The following is a 20105-nucleotide window of genomic DNA, read 5'->3' as shown; positions in this document are numbered from 1 at the left end:
AAAGCAAAATGGTAAAATAAAAAAGGTGATATCTCTGGCTTCTTGCATGAATGAAGGATTTTAGTTCGATATATTTGTAGTCAAAAGCGACTAGATAGAATTGTGGGACTTGTTAATACCTTTTTGTGCATATAGAGAACGTCGAAAACAGATTTGAAATGAAGAAGTTATAATTGTTTGAAGTTGAATTGGAAATTAGAAAATTTGTCGTACGTTGGGCGTAGGTGCTGAATTATGGACAAGAGTTTAATGACATACGTGGGGCGTAGGTTATGCTATGCAGGGCGTAGCCGCTGCTGTCTAAACCCTAATTATGGGGTTGTGAGCCATATTTAAAGGCTCTAAGTCCTTGGAATCCTTCACATGACCAGCCTCCATCACCATATATCATTCCTTGAGAAATCCTAGCCTCCTCGTGCTTGTTTTAAGCCTTGGCATCCTTTGTGAGCTTATCTTCTTCCTTTAGTGGGTGAATCTTGAAGATCAAGGTGTTTGTAAGGTGCTTGGTAGAAGGGTTCAAGTATAGATCCAACAAGGTTGCCTCATTTATGGACCAGTGTGAGTAAAAACCTTCTATCTTGCTTATTGGTTTCATAGATCTATTTATTTGGCATATTTGTCACTTTTTGGTCCCTTGAGCTTGGGTTTTGGGAGTTGAGGAAACTCTATCACCTTTTGAGCCATATGGAACACTCTTGAGAGTTGTTGGACTTGGAAAGTTGTGCTTTAGTGCTTGTTCTTTCAGCTATGCAATTTATCTTAGCATTTGTGGTCATTTTAGTGCATAAAGTTTAGATCTTGCTTGATGGGAGTGTCTTAATGGGTAAAGTTGGAAACTTTATCCATTAAGACATTACAAAGGTCTATATTTGAAAGTTTGAGGGATTGGCTTGCTGTATTATGAGCTTAATAGAAGTTTGGGAAACAAGGGCTCTACGTTGGGCGTAGCTCTATGATGGGCGTAGGTTATGCTATGCTAAGCCTACATCAACTGAGGGTTAACCATTGACTTTTTGACCAATTTGACTTTTATTTAACCATATTAGGACTTAGTATTGGAAGGGCGAAATGGTCTTTTAACCAAAGGAGGCTTAACTGTAAGACTAGACCTTTCGTGAGTTAGTTATTACCTTAGTTATTAATTAAGGTTTTAATATGTGTTTAACATGAGGAGACTGGATATCGTTATCTTGGGTGTATGGTCTATCTTGTCTTCAGACTGAGTTGAATTTCTCATTATACTTATGGGTCGAAGGAACCAATGTCAGCCTATTATATTATGTTATGTATCCTTGTATATAAGATGATGGTATGCTATATTGGCATGTTAGATTGGTAGATCTGTAAGATTACCTACCCGTATTCTTGGTTATTGTTTATCTGTTTGCATATGTCAACATAGTGCAGTTAGGTTGAGGCGGTACTGCTTTGTGTTGTAAGCCAACAAACCTGTCATACCCCCAAACCAGAACGGCAAAAACGTTCGAGGGTGGAGGACGTCATGTTTAGTATCATAAAACATGTATTATAGCAATCATAGTAACAAACAACCATTGTATTAATATTTAAGTGTTTACAAAGTAGTGATTCACGAAAGATTGAATCCAAAAGTAAATATCAAAACAAGACATGAAGCTACTATACTTCATCTTCTGAATCCCAGTGAATGTGTACATGTCTACTAGTTTCCTGAGAATACAAGTTATTTTGAAAGAGTAGATCAGCATTTAAGCTGGTGAGTTCATAAGTATTTTAGTGATGTAAAGTAAGTTGAAAGTTCTTTTTAGAAAAGTTTGCATGTTCATTCAAAAAAATCCTATATCTTCTGATGTACTGAATGAAAGTAAAAATGACTCTACAAATCCTTCTATGAGCACTAAATGGATACAAGTTATATACAATTTAGAGTAAACAGACAATCGATTGTGTGAATCTGCCCTAATCTCACAACCAAACAAGGAACAGGGAATAAGGCGGAAGTCACACATCCCATTGTTTGTTATATATGCACTATATATAACCCTGGCATATTCATTTGGTACTTATGGAGTTAACTGTAATAGTTCTTTATATTTGATGAAAACATTCTTTAAGAAAAACCCTTATTTACTTTAGTAAAAATGGTAACCACAATAGTTCCTTCTATAATCACTTAGATTATACAAGCTATATATAATATAATATCGAACATATAGTTAGTGGTGTGAATCTGCCCTAAGCCCACAACCAAACAAGGAACAGGAAGTAAGGCGGAAAACACACATCCAACTGCCTATCGGATATTAACTATATATAACTCTGATGTATAAACTAAGTTATTATAGAACTAACCACTAAAGGTCCTTTAAGTTATACTGGTTTAATAAAATGGATTAAACCTTTTTTCCGATAAGTTTCTAGTTTAGCCTACTAAATGTTCTATCTGAAAAGTATGTTTTTGTACTAGAAGACGGTGTATTGAATTTGTATACTATGACCTGACCCATAATTGGTAATCCTTATGATTCCTTGGTGTCTATGGAATATATATATATATATATATATATATATATATATATAACTAAGATCGAATAGATAGTAGACTGGATGCATCTGCTCTAAGCCCACAACCAAATAGGGAACAGGAAATGAAGCAGAAATCACACACTCTACTGTCTAACGGACTCGATTAATATATATTCCTGATGTATGCACTAAGGAATCATAAAGTTAGCATTATAGGCCTCTTTCTAAGTGAATGTACTAAGATTCGACTGTACTGTTTGTGTTTGTAATTTTTCCCAAGTTTAAGACTATCTTTACTAGAAAATAGTTTGCATTACTTTTTATGGGAGAAGATCACCATATGAATGTAATGTGAAAAATGAAAGTATTCACTAATATTGTATAAGTAATTACTAAAGCACTTACTACCTTAAACTAGTTTGTTAATTAAGGTTAAAATGTGAGAAGGTTGTAACCATACTAATATGACACGTGATTAACACGACGAACTAATGACGCTAAAGTTGTTGTGACATTTGTCACCCTTAGACCTGCAAGTCCCACTGTAGCTAGCAACAAGGTGTGGGGTGTCAATCCCGTATAGATCTATACACAAATTCGTGCTCTCCTTCCAGGAGACTCTGATTACAAAACCCAACCTAGCAAGTATATTGCTCAGTCGTGAAGTAGTTGTTTCACATTATTGTTATCTTGTTCTTGTTATAGTATGTTCCTTTTGTTCTAGTGTATAGTATGTTCTTCCCTGTTTCTCTTTATAGTATGTTCTTTCTGTTCTTGTTATTGTATGTTCCTCCTTGTTTCTCGTTATAGTATGTTCCTCCCTGTCCTAGTTATAGTATGTACTGAACCCCTAAACTATACCTATTATAGTTTACTAGTATGTTTACTTGAACTGTTATTGACTTGAATAAAAGACTCATTTATCTACTGAGTTATGATTGTACTTTAAAAACGGTGTTTCATAAACAATAAAGTAACATAGCTTCAAAAAGAGTTTTTGAAATGGTTTTGATCACTTATAAAAGCATAAGAAATCCTTTAAAGTGACGGTTATCACAAATAACATTTACACAATTATCATTGTATTCCCCCCTTAAAAGCATTTAAAACATTTAAAAGATTGATTATAGGGGTATGAACTCAGCTTACGTAGGTGATTCAATTGCATATTCGTGTAAGGATGAGAAGTTCTACGAATGAATTCCCAAGACACAAAGGGTACCTAAATGACATATAATGGCATATATAGGCATGTAATTAGTGTTTTAAACAACTAACATGCAAGGAAATACCCTTAAGGACTAGGAAACACTTGAACTAAGTGTTACTATCACAAGTGATTGACTAAAAGGGGTTTACGGCCATACAAGAGAGTGTACGGCCAAGGGGTGTACGGTCAAGGAGTGTACGGCCGTACACTCTTGCTAAAACATGCAAAAGAGGGTATTTGATCCATGGGGAAACTAGTGGGTCTATTGTACAACAAGAAGATGAACAAAGTTCTCATTTTGGAGGGTCTTGAGGTGTGTACGACCATGCAAGGGTGTATGGCCATACACTCTTGTTGTTTATGCAAAATGGTTGTTTCTAGGGTGTTAATCAAGAGTTTCTAATGTATACTAAATATATGGAAAGGATACTTACGATTTGGAAGCTTGAAGGGGGTTCACGGCTACCAAGAACAAGTGTGTGCTCTTGGTGTTTTTGGTGAAATGGATGAAGGTTTGAAGATCTACCCAAAAAGATGAATTTCATGGATGAAATCAAAGGGTGATACTAGATTAAGAAGGATAACAACTAATAGATGGAAGAATCATTTACGTTTTTGAAGATCAAGATGATGATACTTGAGAGAGAATTTGGGTGTTCTTTAGTTGAAAGTGTAAGAAATGAAGAATAATGAAGGAATACCCTACACAAGGGCATGGGTTCATGGCCACCTTGAGTGTATGGTCGTACACCCATGTGTGCGGCAGTACACTCTTCTTGAAGGAGTGTTTGGCTCAAATACAACACGATGATCCTAAGCTAACATAACCCTACACCCAATCCTTTAGCGTACTAGGCTTAGAACCCATTAAATGATCCTTAACAATGCTAAAAGATAGAAAAATGAGTCTGACTCTCGATTGATTGGCTGGACTTTACAAGACAAATTTTTTTTGGTTGTCACATCAAAACCGGGAGCAATCCAGTCATAAGCTGAGGGTCGGGGCAAGCAATCCAGTCTCATGCTATGGGCTCGGGATCAATCTAGTCATGAGCTGTGGGCCATGAGGGGCAATCCAATCTTATGTTGTAGTCTCGGGAGCAAGCTAGTCGTGAGCAGTGGGTCGGGAAGGGCAATCCAGTCTCATGTTTTAGGCTTAGTGGAAATCCAGTCTGATGTTATGGGCCTAGTATGCATACATTGTATATGTATAGTGTATGGGGTATTTTGGGGGAACTCACTAAGCTTTGGCTTATAATTGTTGATTTCAATGTTTTTAGCTATTTCAGATGATTAGGCAAGGCGAAGGAGTGATTGTACACATCCTCCTACTGAATTATACATGAGAGATTATTTGACACACTTATTCCATGGATTTGATTTGAACACAATGGTTGATCATCGTATGGTATTATGAAAATGTTTTTAATAAAATGAAAAAAATCATGGTTTTTGGGATGTTACAAGTTGCTATCAGAGCCCTGGTTTAAGAGAATTTGATGAACACTTGTGTGCTTCCAGACTCGAACTATGGATCTACAAAATATTTATCATAATTAATTTTAAAAATGGTCAACGGAGAGGATGCGATGTGTACAATCAGTCAGAGATCAAGGAAATTTATTCCCCAAGATTCACACACTTTTTCTATGTGCATTTGAAATGCATGCTAGATTATAGGCTAGGGATATTTAGGATCGCATGATAGAAATGCCTGATTTATGATGTATGCCTCATGGTTGTACATACACTACAAGAAAAACGTGATTTTTCTACGGAAGGAATCCGTTGCGAAAAGTTGAAACTCCGTTGCAAAAGAAGAATAGCGACGGAATTTGCAACGACCTATTTCCGTCCCTAAAAACGCCGTAGCAAGGGGTTTGCAACGGAAACGATAATTCCGTCACAATTGTGACAACATAATGAAATCCGTGGTAGATGGTATTCTGTTGTATATTTCGTAGTAGGTTTCCATCACAAATTTTGTGGTAGTTCTTTCGTCACAAATTCTGTTGTAGGTAATCCCTAGCAAAATCCGTGGTGATGAATCCCTAGCATAATCCGTGGTGATGAATCCCTAGCTAAATCTGTGTTTATGAATCCCTAGCTAAATCTGTGGTGATGAATCCCTGCTAAATCCGTTTGATGATCTCGTAGCAAATTCCGTGGTCATGAATCCCTAGCAATTTTAGTGGTGTATATATGATATACCAGATTCAATATGGACCGATTGATAATTGATTTATAAGTTATATCCAAATAATTTTGTAGTAATATATGAAAAACAAAAAAAACAAAAAAACTCATAACCATTATATCATAAAATAACAAAATAATTATTTATTACATGGAAAAAAGAAGTTTGCTACTCCAAAATACATAATCTGCAATAAACATATATCAACCTACTACTGTTGTTTTGTAAAGATATTAATAAGATCCAATGCCATTTGAAGTTGTCTTTCAAGATGCCCGACCCTTGCTTTGTGCTCATCTTGTTGGTCGTTCATCATTTCTTTAAGCTCTTTGTTTTGTTGTTTTTGTTTAGCAACAAGCTCCCTCATTTCTTCTAATTCATCATTTTTTTTCAGGAATGTAAGATACATCCGTTTTACCATTCCTATTGGGAACCGCCTTTGCAAAAGAGCCTAATCCATAAAGTCTTCTTTTTTTATCATGACCACTAACAACAACATAAAATAGCTTGTCCTCCTCAAATTCAACACCTTCAGCTTCCAACTCTTCCTGTTTTTCTGTATAGGCCGCCTACAAAATAAAAATATTATAAGTTCAAAGATATCAAATTTAGGAATGATATTATGGAGTAGCTACAAAATAAAAGTTAATTTAAACTGAAATGAATATTACATGAATTTGTCTAGCTTTTTCATTTGTGAAAGTGACTCCATCATGATTCTTAGTGTGTGTATACAGGAACAATTCACTATGGGGTGGCTCATGTCCTAATTTCCTCTTCTGCATAAATACCATATAAAAAGTCAAATATACAGATAAACATATGCGAACATTGATACGATGTACCATTTAAAAAAATTACCAAATCAGAAGCTATCTTCAAATGACATCCGGATCCAACGTTATGTGTGGGTTTTGCTACTCCATCAGCCACACCGTTACGCCTATTTTTCTTGTTATGCTCAGATTTTAGCTTGTATTCTTCTGTATTCCATTTTAATTGCCAGGAGTTCCAGACTTCATGTGGAATATGAGCTGGTTTAAAGCCATGTTTGTTTCTTTTTGGGCTCCACATGTTGAAGAGATATTGACCATAACTTTGTGCCGCTTTCCTTGCCCAAGCTTACCTCACCAGCGAGTCAATTGTCTCATCCCAACAACATTTTTTCTACACATTAACAATATAAACATAAGTTGAAGTGTAAATGTTTACCAAACAACCAATTTATGACTTATAGTTACCTGAAACTCCTCCCAATATAAATCGCACATTTCTTTGCCTACTTGTGCCCAAGCGTACCCTTCTGGATCTACTCTTTGTTTAAAGGACCGACTAATAAAGTGTGCACAAGAACCTGATGGCATTAGCCTGCAAGTAATCATGTGATGTGTTAAGTTTAGAATTGATCTACGTAGGTGTAAACCAAAATTTAATACATAAAAAAGTTGTAATTAAGATTTGAATGGGTAACTCACGTATTTTTCCAAACATGAACATTTAAACGTCCATTTGGTCCACAATCTTCAGAGGAATTGTTTTCACCTTCTATAATTTCCACTAAAAATCCATTCATGGTTGGTTATGTTGGTGATGGGGTAGATTCTGGGATATGTGTTGTTGATGGGGTAGATTTTGGGATAGGTGTTGTTGATGGGGTATATTCTGGGGTAGGTGTTGGGATAGATGTATATGTTGAAGATGTGGTAGGTCCTTTACTTAAGGAGGGTGTGGTAGTTATTGTAGTTGTGGCAGATGGTAGTGTAGATGCAGGTTTTGAGGTTGTGGTAGTAGATATAGGTGTTGATGATGTGGTAGTGGGTGTTGGTGTTGAGAATGTTTTAGATGGTGTAGGTGCTGATGTTTTGGTTATTGATGTTCGTTTTGACGATTGTATTGTTCTAGTTTCTGAACTTTTAAATGATTTTTCTAATGAGGGTGTGGATGTTGTAAATGATGCCGAGGAAGTGGTAGTCATGGGTGATGTTAATGATATAGGTTTAGGGGTTTTGGTTGTAGATGTTTAAGGTGCTTTGGATGGTTTAGATGGTGTAGATGCTGAAGTATTGTTGGTTGTTTGTTGTACATCAAAGAACAACATACTTCGGGTCCAATCAACCTTCCGATTGGAATACCCCCGACCCTCAACCATCGGGTTGGAATGCCTACCTAACACGAGTCCAATCATCCTACCAGGATGGAATACTCTCGGCCCACAACCATCTGGTTGGAATGCCCATATACCTATACGTACAACAATAACTACTATGGGTCCAATCATCCATTAAGATGGAATACCCCAGGCCCCTCAACCATCGGGTACGAATGCCAAAATACTATGAGTCCAATCATCCTACCGGGATGGAATACTCCTGCCCACAACCATCGGGTTGGAATGCCCGACTTCCTATACATACAACAACCACCACCACCACTACTACTACTATTATGGGTCCAATCATCCATCGGTATGGAATACCCCAGGCCCCTCAACCATCGGGTTGGAATGCCAAACTACTATGAGTCCAATCATCCTACCTGAATGGAAGACTCCTGGCCCACAACCATCGGGTTGGAATGCAAAACCACACTAGCAAACAAGCACACATAACATGCATACGTAAAACACCCTACGGAACCAACACACTAGGGTCCTATCATCCTACCGGGATGGAATACCCTCTGCTACTTCTCAACATACATAACCCCAAAGTACCTCCTACCAGCGTACATAGTGCCAGACCAACTACCGGTCTATAACTATTCACTACCCAACTACCAGGGCGCTGATCCAATAGAACTAGCCATCATACAGCTATCCATTTCTCAAGGATACTAAGCTGACAAAGCATATTATCATATCACTACCTCATCTATCAGGATACTAGCAAGCATATCATCACATAACATAACAAGCTCTATCAACAATCCAAAGGGATGGCCTTGGTGCCTTAGACCCTTGAGTACAGTGAGGAAAACTCACCTTGCAACTGCCGGAATGCTGCAACTCTCTAACTGTTGACTCGCCGGAAATCCCAACTATCATATGAAAACCATCACATAAGAAACCATCAAAACTTTCTACGCCAAGGGCCCACCACACTCATTAAGTCCATCATCCTCTTATTGGGCCAAGACCTAAAGTCAAATCCTCATGCAAAGCCTAGTATTGGCCCAATTTACTAAATTGGGCCCACCTCACCAAATGGGCCTAGATCCAAGGTCCATAATAATTGTTGTGTCTAAAATATTCCATCCATAATGTTTAGTCACGGCCTAAGCCCCACTAGCCCAATAACAGCCCAATACTTAAGGCCTAAATTCAAAAACCCAACAGAGGGAGTACGCTGTGTGTACCCCTCTTGGTACGCTGGGCGTACATCAATGCTCGCGGACTGGACTCGGGACACAGACCCACTGCGCTGGGCGTACATCAATTTGCGCGGTGCGTAATCTCGCTGAACTAAAATTCCACATAAGTTCTTAATGGCTTAAGCTCTTAAGCCCCAACTTCAGATCCATTGACCAAATATGCCTAGGATTCATAAAGTCTCAAACTTTATTACTTGGGACATCCATAAAGCTCTTTAACTCAAGGTCTTAATCCATTAAGACCTACTTATATCACACATGAGATAACCAAAGCCATTGGGGCCTCATTTTTCTCACTCAAGACCTCTCCTATGGTCTGAAAGGACAACTAATCTCAACCAACTCGCATCATGCATCAAGATGGGGGATTTTGGGACAAGAATGGTGTCAAAACTTCACCATACTTAGATCTACACAAAATAGATATCAAGTAAGAAGCTTTATACCTTTAGGAGCTCTTGAACCAACAGAAGACTTCAGATCTACACGTTGGCCTTCTTCCTCAGCTCACTAGATGCAACACCTTCTTCTCAAAACACTCCAAATTCACTTCCAAAGCTCACACACTCAAGAGGTTGGCTATTCTTTGGGGAAAACGGCTCTAAACAGTGGAGGATAGGGTTTGGGAGGGTTATGAGCTCTTAAGGTTGTTTAAATAGCCTCCACACCCGAAATATTAGGGTTTCTGGATGATAGACGTACGCTGGCCGTAATTCCAGGACGCTGGGCGTACGTCGAGGGACCCCGCGTTTCATTAATTCCATTACGCTAGGCGTACCCACGCGTGTCCCATGCATGCATGGCCTTACTTTGTCAATTTTTTCCATCAAGTTCCATAAGTGACAATATCTTCAAAGTGCCATAGCTCCTTTATTCAAAGTCCGTTTCCGACGAACTTTATATCCACGAAAAGGTGGCGAGAAGCCCTACGCTTCTAGCAACACACCCCGACCCTAAACTTTCTCGAATAAAACCCATTGCCCATAAAATACTGAAACACCCTTACTCTTTGATCCCGGGGAACCATAAATAACTACTCTTAGAACGAGGCGTTACAATTCTCCCCCACTTAAATATGATTTCGCCCTCGAAATCGTCAACTGCCAACTCTGGCTATCCATAATCCTGAAAAGCACATTCATGCCCCTCAAGTGATGCCCACCAATGGAGATTAGCCCCATTGGAACTCCTCCTCGAATGGATACCTACTTTTTCTCATGCAGACTCAATACTTACTTCTCCAGAAAGCCATGAACTCGGAAAGTTAAATTGGATCCGTCTCCCAGATAGGCCGTCCAAACTAACCATCCCCTGACCTCTTCCCATTGCTATAAAAAAAACTACTCCACCGTGGGAACCTGAATTCCCAACCTGAAAAACAGGACCATGAGTCCTACTCTGCTGTCGACCACACTTGTTCTCTCTCTTAACTCATATCCGACCGAACACACATCGATACTCTTACCAATCCAACACTTACTCCTGGCCCAATCAGCCTCGGGCTGGAATACCAGGTATGCCTACGACGGGTCCGCTCACCCCCAGGATGGAATACCCTCGCATCCCTACACATGTTTGGTCCAATCAACCCTCGGGTTGGAATACCAAACACATCAGGTCCAATCAATCATAGGGTCCGGTCATCCTCATGATGGAATACCCCAGATTGGAATATCTCCATATACATAACTCAACCTATAACCATACTTGGAACCAAGGACCCTGTCCTTGTGTCACCCTCGAACCCTTCGGTTCGCCACATCTGAGTGTAACCCCACCATACCTGCTTATCACGATCTCCAGGTCCTTGACCTCCGACTGCAATATCTTACACAATCCTCATCACCGGTCCAGACTGCTCCCGAGTCTATTAACCTGCTATCCCACTTTCCTCTGTCCAAACCTCCAATCTAGAGCTACTATCCCTCTCCTCTTCCAAGGAGACTGAAAACATGCCTATGCATCAGCCAACATTTCCACCGCGACAGATCCTCACTATACATTACCCCTTAGCGGTACTCACCGTTATCCCATATCATGCATACATACTTACAGGCTGGTCGCATACCCAGCGACCCACACATAGCCTGCCGTATTTCCTCGACACATGCAAACCCTTACAATAACTGAACCGCCTCATCACATCATCCCAATAATCGACGTTCAAGCCGCTCCAGGCAACCTTCTACAACCAACGGTTTATCCGAGAATTTCCAATTCTCCCCCACTTAGGGAACTAACCACCATCTGCTGCGGCGAAGCTAACACGCATGCTCAAACGAACCCACTAATACACCGAACTTCGAGGAAAATGAGTTCCTGCTGAGAGTTCCCAAATTTTCGAACCATAACCTTCCTTTCTCACGAATTCCACATTGGATGATAACCCTCTAAGAACCCTCAATGCTCGTTCACCTCTAATACATACAACACTAAACATCTCATGCAAGAAACGACAACTCATAATCACAGCATAAACAAGATGAAGCGGAAAAACATACCGACTGACACCTCTGGCTCAGATCTAATCTCCTTAGTCACAAGCTGATAAGAACGCCCTGGAGCCTTCGGAGGCTCTGCTCGACCCTGACCTCCGTCAGTAAGTCTCAAAGTGGCTGGCGCTGGGGCCTGCACTGACCTGGCAGCCAGTATAGGACACTAGGCCTTCATATGGCCCACCTGATCATAATGATAACAAAGTCAGACCCCTGCCGCTGGAGTTGGCTGCCTGCAATCTGTGGTTATGTGGCCCTCCTTGCCACACTTGTGGCACCCCGAAGAAGAACGAAAACCACCCTCGTGCACCTTGCCGCACTTCCCGCAAGTGCGACTCCTCTGACCCTCCCTGTCGATAATCAGCGGGCCTCATCTGCTTCGGTGCAGGTTGCGAATGCACCGGGGCCTGCCTCTGCTCTCTCAACTGGAGCTCAATCTCTAACTTACGCCGCCTAGAGGCTTCTTGCAACTCCAACAAGGTACTACACCTCTGCGTGGATACAAACTGTTTGATGTCCCTCTTGAGCATACTCAGATATCGAGACATCTGAGCCTGCTCCGAAGCAAACTCCGGGCAAAACATCGCCCTCTTAGTGAACATCCTGGTGATCTCCGTCACTGACTCTGAACCCTGCTTCAGTTCCAGGAACTCCTGAGCCAACCTCTCTCTCTCAACCTGCGGAACATAAAGAATACTGAACATTTCTCAGAACTAATCCCACAAAACCGCAGCTCGCTGCACATCAGAATAAGATCCCGTGGTCAACCTCCACCAACCCTTCGCCCCGAGCCTTAGAAGGTTCAGAGCACACCTCACCCTCTGATCCGCAGCGCATGAACACGTGAATAAGCAACCCTCCATGTCTGACAACCACCTCATAGCAACGATCAGATCCTAAACTCCATCAAAAGTAGGGGGCTTCGTATTGCCGAAATCCCGATACTGAAAGCCCCGACCGGCTCCTCCCCCTGCCGCTGCCACAGTCGCTGCAGCTGCCACGGCCGCTATCTCTACAAGAGCCGCATAGTGCTCATCAAAACACTCAACCATGGCGGTCTTGATCGACCCAAACAGCTCTGGTAACTCAGCCCGGAACATAGAAGCAACCTCATCATGCAGGATATCACAGATCCTAGCATCCAACTCCTCCGTAATCATCTGACCAATAACCTCGGGTGGTGCTGATCCATCCTGACCACCCTCTCCCGATTCCGATCCCGAACCGGATCCTGACTCGAAACGTCTCGCATCCTCCATGCTGAAATGAACCATAAGAATCTCAGATACCTCGCATAACCGCCACAAACTAACCTCTAACCAACAACCTAGGGGTTGTGACTTCCTTGACACGCGTATGGGTCCTGTGCTTTCAGTAGTACGGGCTCATACTACCTTCCACACCTACCTATATTTGTCTCAAGTATAACCACAACGCCCTAAGAACAAACATACACAACAAGCACTCAATCCTCACCCCTAGAGGAACACTGAATAACTCATAACAAGGAAACCCTAGGCTACCAGGCATCATAAATCAGGCAATTCTATCATGCAATTCCTGAAGATCCCTAGCCTAATACTAGCATGTTGTTCTAACATATCTAAAAAAATAACTTGTATGGTATTTTGGGGTAACTTACTGGTTCCGGCTGATTGTACCCTCTGCGTCCTCCTTTACTTATTTTGAAAACCATTTTTGAAAACCTCTCCTTGATTTGAGACTGGATTCACACGAATGTTCCTCCAATTCACTCAAACCGAGGCTCTGATACCAACTTGTAACGACCAAAATTTCAACCAATTTAAAACATTTTATTTCATTCAAAAACCATTACAATCATACATCTTGTTTTCAAAATAGTTTAAACATCAGAGTATTTTCCCCATAATAATATTACATAAGGCACAAACATGAGGAGCGGTACGATCATGCCTTCGCATTGCCACGATCTCCTGAAGCGCCTGAAACAATAAACCACAACTGTAAGACCGAAATCTTAGTGAGTTCCCCCAAAGTACTCATACACACATATACATACGCATACAACAAAGAACAACATACTTCGGGTCCAATCAACCTTCTGGTTGGAATACCCCCGACCCTCAACCATCGGGTTAGAATGCCTACCTAACACGAGTCCAATCATCCTACTGGGATGGAATACTCTCGACCCACAACCATCGGGTTGGAATGCACATACACTTATACGTACAAAAATAACTACTATGGGTCCAATCATCCCTTAAGATGGAATACCCCAGGCCCCTCAACCATTGGGTTGAAATGCCAACATACTATGAGTCCAATCATCCTACCGGGATGGAATACTCCTGGCCCACAACCATCGGGTTGGAATGCCCGAATTCCTATACATACAGTAACCACCACCACTACTACTACTATTACTACTACTACTACTACTACTACTACTACTACTACTATTACTACTATTACTACTACTACTACTACTACTACTACTACTACTACTACTACTACTACTACTACTATGGGTCCAATCATCCCTCGGGATGGAATACCCCAGGCCCCTCAACCATCGGGTTGGAATGCCAAACTACTATGAGTCCAATCATCCTACCTGGATGGAATACTCCTGGCCCACAACCATTGGGTTGGAATGCCAAACTACACTACCAGACAAGCACACATAACATGCATACATAAAACACCCTACGAAACCAACACACTAGGGTCCTATCATCTTACCGGGATGGAATACCTTCTGCAACTACTTAACATACATAACCCGTAAGTACCACCTACCAGCGTATATAGTGCCAGACCAACTACCGGTCTATAACTATTCACTACCCAACTACCAGGGTGCTGATCCAATAGAACTAGCCATCATACAACTATCCATTTCTCAAGGATACTATGCTGACAAAGCATATTCTCATATAACTACCTCATCTATCAGGATACTAGCAAGCATATCATCACATAACATAACAAGATCTATCAACAATCCAAAGGGCTGGCCTTGGTGCCTTAGACCCTTAAGTACAGTGAGGAAAACTCACCTTGCAACTGCTGGAATCCTGCAACTCTCTGACTGCTGACTCGCCGGAAATCCCAACTATCATATGAAAACCATCACATAAGAAACCATCAAAACTTTATAGGCCAAGGGCCCACAACAGTCATTAAGTCCATCATCCTCTTATTGGGCCAAGACCCAAAGTCAAATCCTCATGCAAAGCCCAATATTGGCCCAATTTACTAAATTGGGCCCACCTCACCAAATGGGCCTAGATCCAAGGTCCATAATAATTATTGTGTCTAAAATATTCCATCCATAATGTTCAGTCACGGCCCAAGCCCCACTAGCCCAATAACAACCCAATACTTAAGGTCCAAAATTAAAAACCCAACAGAGGGAGTACGCTGGGCGTACCCCTCTTGGTACGCTGGGCGTACATCAATGCTCGCAGACTGGAATCGGGACACAGACCCGCTACGCTGGGCGTAATCTCGCTGAACTAAAATTCCACATAACTTCTTAATGGCTTAAGCTCTTAAGTCCCAACTTCAGATCCATTGACCAAATATGCCTAGGATTCATAAAGTCTCAAACTTTATTACTTGGGACATCCATAAAGCTCTTAACTCAAGGTGTTAATCAATTAAGACCTACTTATATCACACATGAGACAACCAAAGCCATTGGGGCCTCGTTTTTCTCACTCAAGACCTCTCCTAAGGTCTAAAAGGACAACTAATCTCGACCAACTCGCATCATGCATCAAGATGAGGGATTTTGGGACAAGAATGGTGTCAAAACTTCACCATATCTAGTTCTACACAAAATAGATGTCAAGAAAGAAGCTTTATACCTTTAGGAGTTCTTGAACCTCCATAAAACTTTAGATCTACACGTTAGCCTTCTTCCTCAGCTCACTAGATGCAACACCTTCTTCTCAAAACACTCCAAATTCACTTCCAAAGCTCACACACTCAAGAGGTTGGCTATGCTTTGGGGAAAACGGCTCTAAACAGTGGAGGCTATGGTTTGGGAGGGTTATGAGCTCTTAAGGTTGTTTAAATAGCCTCCAAACCCGAAATATTAGGGTTTCTGGATGATAGACCTACGCTGGCCGTAATTCCAGTACGTTGGGCATACATCGAGGGACCCCGCGTTTCAGTAATTCCATTACGCTGGGCGTAACCCAGCCTATGCTGGGCGTACCCACACATGTCCCATGCATTCATGGCCTTACTTTGTCAACTTTTTCCATCAAGTGCCATAAGTGACAATATCTTCAAAGTGCCATAGCTCCTTTATTCAAATTCCGTTTCCGACGAACTTTATTTCCACGAAAAGTTGGCGAGAAGCCCTACGCTTCTAGCAACACACCCCGACCCTAAACTTTCTTGAATAAAACCCATTGCCCATAAAAGACCTAAACGCGCTTACTCTTTGATCACGGGGAACCATAAATAACTACTCTTAGAATGGGGCGTTACATCAGCTAATAAAAAATTCGAACTGTGCTAATTACCGCTAAATATTTAGTAATTCAAATTTATTTAAAGTAGCTATAGATTGATAGATAGGGTATATACATGTAAATAACGTCAAGAAAGAACATAGAGTAATGATGTGTTCATAGTATAATTTTAACATAAAATTATATACAAGGACTAAACATTAATAAACTATACATCTTTATGTTTTTCTGTTTAATCCGAAATTTATATACAAAAGACGTACGGGTCATGTCAATGTATATGTTAGTGGCTTATTATGTCCATGGATGACATATGGTTGATTGGTCCATATGGTAATGGCCATTGGTCAACATGGTAGTCGCTTATTGTGTCCATGGGTTACATATGAACCATTGGTCAACATGGTAGTTGCTTAAGGTGTCCATGGTTGACATATGGATGACATATGGGCCATTGGTCAACATGGTAATTGATTATGGTGTCCATGGTTGACGTACGGAGGACATATGGGCCATTGGGCAACATGGTTGTTGCTTATGGTGTCCATGGTTGACATATGGGCCATTAGTCAACATCGCAGTTGCTTATGGTGTCCATGGTTGGCATATGGGCCATTGGTCAACATGGTAGTTGATTATGGTGTCCATGGTTGACATATGGATGACATATTGTCCATTGGTCAACAGGGTTGTTGCTTATGGTGTCCATGGTTGACATATGGGCCATTGGTCAACATGATAGTTGCTTATGGTGTCCATGATTGACATATGGATGACATATGGGCCATTGGTCATCATGGTAGTTGATTATGGTGTCCATGGTTGACATATGGATGACATATGGGCCATTGGTCAACATGGTTGTTGCTTATGGTGTCCATGGTTGACATATGGGCCATTGGTCAACATGGTAGTTGATTATGGTGTCCATGGTTGACATATGGATGACATATGGACCATTGGTCAACATGATAGTTGATTATGGTGTCCATGGTTGAGATATGGATGTCGTATGGGCCATTGGTCAACATGGTTGTTGCTTATGGTGTCCATGGTTGACATATGGGCCATTGGTCAACATGGTAGTTGCTTATGATGTCCATGGTTGATATATGGATGACATATGGGACATTGGTCAACATGGTAGTTGATTATGGTGTCCATGGTTGACATATGGATGACATATGGGCCATTGGTCAACATGGTTGTTGCTTATGATGTCCATGGTTGACATATGGGTCATTGATCAACATGGTAGTTGATTATGGTGTCCATGGTTGACATGCGGATGAGATATGGGCCATTGGTAAGCATGGTAGTTGATTATGGTGTCCATGGTTGACAAATGGATGACATATGGGCCATCGGTCATCATTTTTGTTGCTGATGGTGTCTATGGTTGACATATGGGCCATTGGTCAACATGGTAGTTGCTTATGGTGTCCATGGTTGACATATGGATGATATATGGGCCATTGGTCAACATGGTTGTTGCTTATGGTGTCCATGGTTGGCATATGGTCCATTGGTCAACATGGTAGTTGCTTATGGTGTCCATGGTTGACATATGGATGACATATCGTCCATTGGTCAACATGGTTGTTGCTTATGGTGTCCATGGTTGGCATATGGGCCATTGGTCAACATTGTAGTTGCTTATGGTGTCCATGAGTGACATATGGGCCATTGTTCAACATGGTAGTTGCTTATGGTGTCCATGGTTGACATATGGGCCATTGGTCAACATGGTTGTTGCTTATGGTGTCCATGGTTAACATATGGGCCATTGGTTAACATGGTAGTTGATTATGGTGTCCATGGTTGACATATGGATGACTTGTGGGCCATTGGTCAACATAGTTGTTGCTTATGGTGTCCATGGTTGACATATGGATGACATATGGGCCATTGGTCAACGTGGTTGTTGCTTATGGTGTCCATGGTTGACATACGGGCCATTGGTCAACATGGTAGTTGCCTATGGTGTCCATGGTTGACATATGGATGACATATGGGCCATTGGTCAACATGCTAGTTGATTATGGTGTCCATGGTTGACGTATGGAGGACATATGGGCCATTGGTCAACATGGTAGTTGATTATGGTGTCTATTGTTGACATATGGAGGACATATAGGCCGTTGGTCAACATATATCATTTGTGCCGGTTGTGTATTAAAATTTAAAATTTTCAAATACTTAATTTTGTAGGAAATATTAATTTTTTAAATAATTTTATTAATAATTTAGGGTCCCCGATTGATCCCTACCGAGTCTGATTAATCGCTTATCGCCAGTCGACCGCCGAGCTACCAACGAGCGATTTTTAGAACCTTGATTAATTAAAATAGAAATTGATTTTTCTTTTAAATATGAGTTTTTACAAAACTACCCTTACTAATTAAATATGAGTTATTGTATGTATTAGGATAATTTGGTCATTTTGTAATGGAACATCTTCTAGGCGCCATAATGTTTTCCAACGAAACACGTTGTTTTAGTTCTCAACTCTGAAATTCAGTCACTTTGAAACATCCCCAACCTAAATATTCCGATAGAAAAAAAAACCCTAAAATCAATTTCGTAGAATCGTTATCATAGTGAATGTTTATTATTATGGAAGCCAGTACTTCATCTAAGATTCAATCAAGAAATCAAACGAAATCGCTATCAGACATGCCATTTTAAGTGATGGAGAAAATAATAGTCGACTTGGCAAAAATTTCAGCAGTCGAGGCTTTCAGGATGAAGAGTGTGTAAGTTTTTCTTTGATCACTCTATTTCACAAGTGTATTTGAGTTGCCTTTACATTATCGAGAAAATATTGTGTTTCGTTTGTAGTTGCAGATTCTTCAACGAGGTAGGAAAAACGGATGAAGTATATAAACATATGGAGTTAGATGGATTACGATTTTGTGTTTGCTCTGACCAGAAACATACAGTTGTCAATAAATTCATAGAGATGAGAAACCCAAATATTCTATTTAGGAATGGATTGGTACATTTTTGTATATATGCATAGTAGTAATTAATCTGTTTCTTGTTTTGCATAACTTTAACTAGAAATTATGTGTTTAATGTTTTTTTTAGATGAAGTTATTTTTCTTAGAAGCTGAACATGAAGGGATAACAATGCTTGAAGAAGCATCTGCATTGGGACATTTGGATTCAACATTTGTCCTGGGAATGATGTTGATGGCTGAAGGGAGACATAGGAAGCACGAAGCTTTGGACATGTTGAACAATGCTTACCGCAGAGAAAAAGGTAAGTGGAATCTTAGAGCAACTTGTTCTAAGGTTCATCTCCACTTAAATAGGGAAGGGAGGAAACATGTACACTTCCATGGCTTCCATAGATCTTGTGCATTACATAAGTCTGTAGGTAGTGTGTCAGATGCTTTTGTGAATGGATACAAATGGGTGTTTATGTGTGACATTTGTTTATGGGATGCTTGTTTCGTTAGGTTTTCTAGGGAGTTTGGCATAATTTATGAGTAGTTTGTTGATATGTACATTCATATTATGACAATTAATGTTATGTAATTTCTTTTGGTTTAATATAAGGGACTAAAAGAGTTAAAGTTTGGAATAATGTTTGAATGATGTTTAAATAATATTTGAAATTTGAATAATGTATTGTGGACTTTTAATATTAGTGTTTATATTGTATTGTGATTATAGTTGTATGTAGCAAATGTTTGTTCTTTCCTAGTATTAAATACATATAAAATACATTTGTAAAGGCTTAAACAAACATGTATTTTATTTTGGACTTGGTAATTTGGTTTAATATCAACTCGTGGAGTACCCATGCTTTTCATAGGGTAAAATTGTAAAGGAATAAACATATGGACTAA

This window comes from Lactuca serriola, chromosome 4, assembly GCF_051521515.1.
Source record: "Lactuca serriola cultivar US96UC23 chromosome 4, Lser_US96UC23_V15, whole genome shotgun sequence".
Classification (NCBI taxonomy): Eukaryota; Viridiplantae; Streptophyta; class Magnoliopsida; order Asterales; family Asteraceae; genus Lactuca; species Lactuca serriola.
The sequence above is the reverse complement of the archived record's forward strand: the minus strand, read 5'-3'. Positions refer to the sequence as shown.